Below are 9,489 nucleotides of genomic sequence, written 5' to 3' on the forward strand. Positions count from 1 at the left end.
AATTTTCTATTAAAAAAATAGTTTCATCAGGAGCCCGACTTGCCACGCATGTTGTCCCGCCTAAACAACCAATCACAGCATCTCTCTCTCTCTCTCTCTCTCTCTCTCTCTCTCTCTCTCTCTCTCTCTCTCTCTCTCTCTCTCTCTCTCTCTCTCTCTCTCTCTCTCTCTCTCTCTCTGCCTCTGCTCGCGCCCTCGCACCCCCTCGCACCTGCTGTGCTCTGAAGCTCTCGCACGCTGCTATGCCCGTCTGCAGCCCCACGCGCTACCGTGCCCGCCTGCCTTGCTCGCTGCCCTCCCGCTCCCGCTCGTGCTACCCCTGCGCTGCCGCCTCCCCTTGCCCTCGCTTCGCCTGCAGCCCCGCCAGGTGTCCCCCCCCCCCCCCCTCTTTCTACGCGTAAGATGTCCCCCCCCCTTCTTTTACGCGTAGGATGTCTTCCCCCTTCTTCTACGCGTAGGGAGTCAAAAATTTTAGTTTTATTTTTTATTTTTTTATTTTTTTAAAAGATTCGCTATGTTGTATCGGCTTGGTCCCATAGGTCAATTTGGCCTTTTGAAAACGTTAATATATCATTTTATTTCTTTTTCCTTTTGATACTCCCCCCCCCCCCCCCCCCTTTTTTTTTCCCCTCTCTCTCTCTCTCTCTCTCTCTCTCTCTCTCTCTCTCTCTCTCTCTCTCTCTCTCTCTCTCTCTCTCTCTCTCTCTCTCTCTCTCGTCTGCACTCTATCACTCCCCCTCCCTTGCCATACTGCCCCACGCTCTCCCACTCGCCCAGCTACCGCGCCCGCTGCTAGTGTGGGTGCACACGCACGTTTAGCGACTCCTTGGCGTACGACGATCAAGCATGAGGATCTGAACGATAAAGCCGACCCCCTAGAGGATGCCATTCAAAAGTGCAAAGAGGAAATGACGGAGATCATTACCAAGATGAACCGCAATCGCTTGGGCACAATAAACATGCTTGAAGGACGCGTGCTGATCCAAGAGAGCAAGATAAGTACGCTGGAAGACCGAGTGACGACTCAAGAGGAATAGATTGCGTCACTCGAGAAAGATCTCGCCGAAGCACGATCAAGAAACACATTGGAAGAGGGCGAACTGCAACCCTCAGTAATCGAAGAAATCAACACAAAGTACGGGCCATCAAAGAGGGCGAAGAGAAACATAAAGAAATGACGACTTCTTGGTTGGACGTTCTTACCAAAACTCAACAGAAGGCGGATGAAGCTGAGAAATGGATCAAGGTGGCCAAGAAAGGAAAAGGCAAGGAGATAACGCCCACCTCCACATCAACTATCATTAATCAGACACTAGAGGAGGAGCAAAGGAGACGGGTGCGCGCTTTACATGTGAGAGTTTGCGGTCTTTATAAAGACAAAGGCAATGTGGACGAAGAAGTAAAAGAACTTACAGCCTTGATGGGGGTTCATGAGCCGACGCACACAAGGGCATGGAGGGTGGGCAACATAAAGAAAAATGGAAGCAGTGGAGAAACCCCCAAAGAAAGAGCACTCATCCTCCGTTTCCCCTCCATGGAAGCGAAGAAGTCCTTCTTGAAGAAAAGACAAAATCTTAAAGAGACCGGCATCTTTCTCGGGGATGATCTCACCCTCTCGCAGATCGCTCATATGTAGGAAGTAATGCCGGAGATTAGAGCGGCAAGGGAAAAAGGCAACATTGCTTTTTACCGAGATGGAAGTGGTAATACTAGAGCGATGCTCCACATGACGGTGCGAGACTTATGGGACCACACTCAAAGTGGCTGCGTGGAACTGTAATGGATCTATGCGTCTTAATGTAGGTGCTTTTGAGGATAGCTTTACTGGAAGGGACGTCATCTTTTACTCTGAGACACACCAGGCCCCTAGGCAATCCATGCCTCACAACAGTGGATACAGGTGGGAGACAGCTTACAGACAGGAGACACGCTCAAAACACAGAGGGCGGGGCTCGGGGGAAGTGGGAGTGTTATTTAGAGAGGATCTGCAGCCACTGATACATATAGCCTGCAGGGATGAGCAGGTTAGGTACATGTGGGTGAGATTGAAAGCAGAGACAGACAGATATCTCTACCTAGCTATTGCTACTTCCCCCGAGTACATTAGTTTATGCGTCACCCAGAGGACAATCCCCTTTCTCTATTTTGGATGATGACATATGGGAGTTGAGTCTAGGGATGGTGACATTATCATCCTAAGGGACTTCAATGCTAGGACTGCCCATCACCAGGCAGTGTTTTATGATACTTCAGAGGAGATGCTAAGAGAGCTAGATGTTGTGGAGACGGGCTTGTCCAGACTATCACACGATGTGGAATATACTGAGTATGGGCGACACCTGATAGACATGGGCATTGCACATGGATTGGCCATCTTGAACGGCTTACAGAGATTTCCTGCCGCCGCGGGAGGTTTTACATGCTTCCCACACAGGCATGGAGCCAGCACAATGGACTATGTCATGGCACAACCGAATCTCATCTCTAGTATCCACGATCTCACAGTTGGGCCCAGACCGGTCGTGGTAGCAGTAGATCATGCTCTGGTGTCGATGACCATCTTTTTCTAATTCAGTGTAGCACACAGGCCATGGGTAGCAGCCCCTACTCGCTATACATTCACACGGGAGACGGATTCTGTATACATGGACGGGATTTACAGATGCCTATGCACTGAGGACCCGGGGCGACCTCTGGAGGAGCTAACTACTATACTGACACAGACATTACATGAGGCAGTAGCAGAAGCATACCCACACACCCAGTCTGAGCAGAGCCGTCATCAGGGAGCATGCCTTAGAACAGTTGGTACGATGAAGAGTGTCGCCAGACTAGAGCCAAACTTCAGAGGGAGGTGCTTTTGGGGGACGTCACTCACAGACAGTCACAGATTGACTTCCGACGCCTGGTACGGCGGAAGAAGAGCGATTTTTTGGCTCGACTCGAACATGATCTATATCATCTATTCTTGACTCAGGACTCATGTGAGGCGTGGCGGCTCTTTCATGAACAGTCCCCCCCCCCCCCCCCTGCTATTTCCTCCACAGAGACCTGGGGTCAGTACACATCATCTTTGTACACAGTACCTGGACAGCCGCCCCTCCCCAACCCCCCGACCCATGCCCACACACATGTGCTTTTTTCACCGCTGAGATGGTGAAGAAAGCTATTGTGACAGGATGAGGACTGGGAGAGCATATGATCATGATGGCTTAGTCGCTGAGCATTTCAAGCATGCCAAAGACCTACTAGCAGAGCTTCTAGCAGTTATGTTAACCGTGCCATGTGTGAGGGCCTACCGGACACTTGGAGCCTATCTATGATCGTACCTATCTTCAAGTCAGGAGACCCCATGGAGCCTAGGAATTATCGCACTATTATGATTGGGCATACACTGGCACGGTTGTATGCATCCATTCTTGAGCAACAACTGAGTAGATGGGCAGAGAGGGAAGGAATGCGTGCAACTGGGTAGGCAGGGTTCAGGAGAGGCTTTTCTACTCCTGACCATATCTTGACACTCAGGGCCATCATCGAGGAAGGTAGATCTCATGGGAGACGGATCTATTGTAGCTTTGTGAACTTCCGCAAAGCTTTTGACACAGTACCCAGAGCTAGATTGATGTGCAGATTATAGGAAATAGGAGTACCCACAGAGCTCATTTGGGGGATCATGGCATTGTACAGATCAGTAGTAGGGCATGTACGCACCCCAGAGGGACTCTCTACACCGGTTCACTCCACGATTGGGGTGAAGCAGGGCTGCCCGCTCTCTCCTACTCTTTTCGGTATGTATGTGGATGAGGTTTCTGACTACATTGACATCGATGGAGATAAAGGTGTACAAATGGCAGGGACATGGATTCCACTTTTGTTATATGATGATGACATTGTGTTGATCTCCGAATCCCCAGAGGGAATGCAACGTCAATTGGATGCTCTGCATACGTTTGCCCACGAAAGTGGTATGTCTGTCAACCTTCGTAAAACCAAGGTTATGGTGTTTAATACCACCCCGCAGTGGATCAGGAGGTCAGCACCTACATTCACATACGACAAGGAGACTATGGAGTACACAGACGCTTACACTTACCTTGGAGTGGTTTTTAGCGGACCTACATTCTCACTCAGAAGAGCAACAGAGACCAAACTGACTAGAGCCCACGCAGCATTGGGTAGACTGGAGAGGATGTGTTCGCAGGTTCAGTTTCAGGAGCCCCGGGACGAAGCTCTATCTCTTTGACACCTTGGTGGCTTCAGCATTGCTCTATGGGGCTGAGATATGGGGACCTTCATTGGATCACCACGGGAGGCCGGGTCGCACGGACGGATGGGGGAACATGGAGAAACCTCTCGTCTCTATGATCTCGCGGCTCATTAGAGCCAAGGCATCAGTACCATGGGCCATTATCCGAGCAGAGCTAGCGGCCCCCCCACTAGTAATGGAGGCGCTCACCAGATCAGTCTCCTTCATAAACCGCACATGGGAACTCCCCAGAGACAGATATGCTCGCATGGCACTTGAGTCCTCTCGACAGTTAGCCATACAAGGAGATACAACATGTTGGTATGGGGAGATGACATCATGGTTTCAGGCGCATGGGTTCAACATAGACAGACTGCCACCATTCCAGTACTCATTGGATGCACCATCTCTCATTCTTACACAGTCGGAGATCACCAAGCTCATCCGCCAAGACCTGACCCAGCTAGACACAAGGAGGACATGGATACAACTAGCACAAGAATTGGGAACGAAGATGGCTTTCTACAGAGACCACCTTCTCCAGCTTACGGAAGATGGTTTTGTGACGAGACCCAGATACATGGATACCCATTTGTCTCGTGGGATACGATGTGCTATTGGCCAGTTACGCACATCGTCTCACCAGCCTGCGGATTGAAACTGGGAGATACAGCGGAGTACCAACAGAGGCCAGGACATGCCCCTTGTGTGACATGGAACCTGAGACAGAGCTGCATTATACATGTCGCTGCCCCGTCTACTACGAGATACGAGGCCGCTTCCATTGCTTGTTCAGAGAGGGTTTTGGACCACTCTCAAGAGTAATGGGATACGAAGATCAAAGATGCCTGGGATTGTTCTTGCTCGAGCTGCGCAGACACAGAGAGAGCCTGATGAATGGTGAGGCTAGCCAGTCTCAAAGACGGATCACAGACTTCTTCAGAGCAGACACGGGACAGACGCAAAAGCCACTCCCACAGCAGAGCTCCCCCTCGTCTCACACCAGAGGCACATTGATCGACCGAGCGATTGAACTGGGAAAATCCAGGCGCCCACGACTACGAAGGACTACACAGCATTGACGGAGGCTACGTCAGAAGATTCAGAGCACGCTGGCCAGGCATGCACAAAGCCCGGTCAGACCACTAACCATGGAGGAAATTGATGAGATTCGCCAACGACCGATGCTAGATCTTTTGTGATTCAGCTACCCCAACAAGCCGCCCATTTTTGCTTAGTTTTTTGCTTAGCTCACATCGACCAATCTAGGATCCCATCTAGGATCCCATCGTATATATCTTTGTTTTGTACTCTTGTTAGGTTATTTTGTTACTCTGACTTTGTATGAGATCCACCACCTTGTAACTTTGTGGTCTCACAGGTCACTATGGCCTTTTGAAGACGTTAATATAACATTTCATTTCATTTCTCTCTCTCTCTCTCTCTCTCTCTCTCTCTCTCTCTCTCTCTCTGTGTGCGTGCGTGCGCGCGTGTGTGTTTGTGTGTGTGTGTGTGTTTTGCATCTCAGTACCATTCCAGGTAATGTCAGGTCGCGTGAAACTCTCTCAGGTGATCAGGAGGCACAGCCAGACCACCATCTGCACGTGCGAGATTTCTCTCTCTCTCTCTCTCTCTCTCTCTCTGTCTGTCTCTCTCTCTCTCTCTCTCTCTCTCTCTCTCTCTCACACACACACACACACACACACACACTCAATGGGGTCCCAGTTCTTAAGCAGTTACCACCATCGGCTACTTAAGCCTTCTCTTTCAGCTAGTGCTACACCAGGCGGCCTTAGGCGCTGTCCCACAGTACACCCTGCACAGGGATTCCGCGGAGCAGTCACTGGCGAAAGGCTCGCTAGGTCATCCTACACGTGAACAAGGTGCCCAAACAATTAGTGGACGGAGGCAGCTTCAGTTCGACATCTTCAACAATTTGTGCAGGCACCATTAGGAGTTCTTCTGTTGCAGGCATTAGTTACGAAGTTACCTTAAAAAGACCAGGTACATACCAAATTTCCTCCTCTGGTGATTTCTATTATTTGTAGGAACTACTTGTGAAACTCTATTAGTCAAAATTCATCCTGCATTATCCAAGATTGCAGTAGAAGAACACGCTGCGGATTATTTGTGAAACTCTATTATTTGTACACTATGCGTCATTTAATGGAATCATAGATTGCATGAATAAATCTAGGTTTTGTGTGGTATAGTTTCATTTGCAATTGATCTTGCATGAGTACATGTGGTTAATCAGTGCAAGGAAAAAATATTAGCGTATCTCTAGCTAATATATCACTTGAGTGAGTATATGTCTTGAATTTGATAGCATTTTATCTCACTTTTAGAAATTGGCTGCTCTTTCCTAAATCCCTAATTAGTATGTGGGCCAATTGGAAGCTCATCTTCTATATTTTGAAATATGGGAATAACTAGGTCAATGTATTAATTGTAATAGATTGAAAACCATGAGCACATCTTCATGAATTGTGCTTATGTTAGATCTTGGTGGAAAGCTTTTGAGCATATGTGTATGCTACATTGGAATGTAAAAGTTAATAAATTTCAGTTGGTTTTTGTCTTGATCAAGGTGGATGACACTAGTCTTCAGATCGCTTGATGCACCTTAGGGTTTGGATGCTAGTTAGTCGCTATTTGGGATGCAAAAAATTCGGCGGAGTTTGATCGATACTCGATCTGTTGGACTTTGGACAAGTAGTTTGAACTTTGTTGCAGTTGGTTTTGGCACTGGGAGGGCTTGGCGTGCTGCTCTATATTTTCGCTCGCTTTTGACGACGAAAAGCAGATATTATTTATTTAATGCTACGCGGAGCTATGATGCGTAATCATGAGGATGAAGCGCGCGGACGCGTTATGCGAAACAGGAGAATGGCTCATTCCAGGCTTGCCCGACGAGCTGGCCATCTCCATTCTTGCCAAGCTTCCTTTCTGGAAGGTCCCCGTGCTTGGTGGCGTCAGCCGCACCTGGCATCGTCAAGTTGCCACCCTCCGCCACCGGCCGTCTTAATCTTCCAGCCAACCTCTTCTCCTTCTCTCTGGCATGCCTGCCTAATTAACGACAAGAAATGTGCAAGGTGATTTTGAGCAGGATCACAAGTTCTTACTCCTCGACCCTGCATCCGCCGTTGCCTCCTCCCACCTCTCAGAACCCACCATTTACAGTATGTGCAGGTGGAACGAGATGGCGGCAATATCTTGGTGCTAGACCATGTCTAGTACCATTCAAACGAATTCTTTCTATTTTGCTTCAACATCAGCAGCAACCAGTGGCACCGTTGGACTGTTTCTCCATCGCCTGACTGTTTGGATGAAACCTATTTTTACGCTCAAGTAAACGGCACATGACCCGTTGCAGTGAACGGCTACTTTTATGAGGTAGCAGGCACTGGTGACTTTCAAACTGATCGATTGTACAGGCTAAATTTTGGTGAAGCTTTAAGTAAGAAAGGCTCTGGACCATATTGCAGGTGTTGGTGCAGCAGCTGACGCCAAAGAGGATACAGTGCTACGATGGGAGTCTCTGCCGCATTTTGGCAAGAAGCGCATCTTTAGTACACATAAAGCACGGTCTATTGCATATTGCAATGGAAAGATTTACGTTCTGGGGGGTAAATGTAACGGAGCTATGCCCATCCATCTTGTTCGAGTCCCCTCTTGTAGCTGATATTGGAAGCCACCTCTGTGCCATCTCCGAGGCCACAAGCCACATCATGTGCTACCAAGAGCACACTAAACAGTGGACACCATGGATCCGTATCATAGGCCCATTTCGGGATAGTTTCTTTGCCGTCGGTAAGGATCTGTGGCTACTCCACTGATGCTACCCGCTCAACATATCAACGTCTCCATTACCCGCCAACGGATCGACATGCTAGGTATGAAATCCCTTAAAGTACCAACCAATGATACACGGCCTTGGAAGGTATTGAAAACCCCAAGGTCGTCATATCCTATTGTTAAGGCTCTCAATCAAGGTAAATCTCACATCATCAAGGTTCCCAGCTCCTACAAGACACTCACATTCACACCCCACCTCAGAGACGAAGTTTGCCTTGATCCAGCGTGCCTTAATGTTCCAACATTCAGTTGTGTCCAAGTGCACCCGAGGCATCATGTGGAATTACTCTTTGCAATATGATGGAAACCATCAAGAATTCTAAATCTTTGCAGTATGTCAGAGTAAAGCACGAAGAATTGTTCGAGAAATATTAACAGCAATGGATCCCTCAAATTTAGGTCTTGCAATAGTATTTTGATCCTTTTACCGCAAAACCCACGAGGCCAAAATCGAACTAGCACAATCTAGCTATAATTTTTCCTTTTTTTAGCCATGCATCACTAAGAGTATCATGAACTTTACATTTTTCACTACAAGGAAGAGGGGGGTGTAGAGATGGCAAAAAAACTATCAAGCATTGCCTATGCAATGTTAAAACGTCACCTCCCCGATTTATTTTTTTCTTCTACCTCACATCCGTGCAATTCTTTGTTTTTTGGGTTAATTTGTTTATGGGGGAGAACGATGATTTATGACTTCAACCTCAATTGTGGATACATTTATTTATTTATTTCTATGTGTCTATGTTTGTGTGTTTGTGTGTGTATGCTCGTGATACACAAGGGAGAGGATCAAAAAGGCCCTTTGGACAAAGTCCACGATTATTCTTTGCGCCGGACAGGTGGTGTTCTACGCTAGCAATCGGTCAAGCTCATAAAGGATGAGTTGATGTATAAGTGCCCAGTCTAGGTGGATTAATTCTATGAACTACCTGCATTTCTCTTGCCGTGTAGAGGGGAGCCGTCAAGTTCTCTTGGAAAGGTATTGTTTGCACCAACATTGCAGTGCCCCAACCGGAATAGAGTTTGCATTCTGTGGCAGACATATCAGCCCATGCAAACACCCTGAGAATATTGAGGTTGAAGATGTTGACCGTATTGTTATATACCTCAAATGAGAACACCTTGTGGGCAGTTTTTTCCACTGTGGGCAAGTGGGGCACTTCTCAAATAATTGCCCCACATTGATGGTCACTAATGCTGACCTCATCGCTTTGTACCTAGAAAGCAAGCATCTGGAACTCCTAGGGAACAGATCTTTGGTAAACTTGTTATCACATCAGTTGGGAATCATAGTCCTCACACACCTTTACTGGTAAAAAATCAGTCTCTTATGCTCAACCCCGAGGAGGAAAGACACCCGCAAAACCTATACCTAAAGCTAC

Source organism: Adiantum capillus-veneris, chromosome 8, assembly GCF_014529385.1.
Source record: "Adiantum capillus-veneris isolate H3 chromosome 8, ASM1452938v2, whole genome shotgun sequence".
Classification (NCBI taxonomy): Eukaryota; Viridiplantae; Streptophyta; class Polypodiopsida; order Polypodiales; family Pteridaceae; genus Adiantum; species Adiantum capillus-veneris.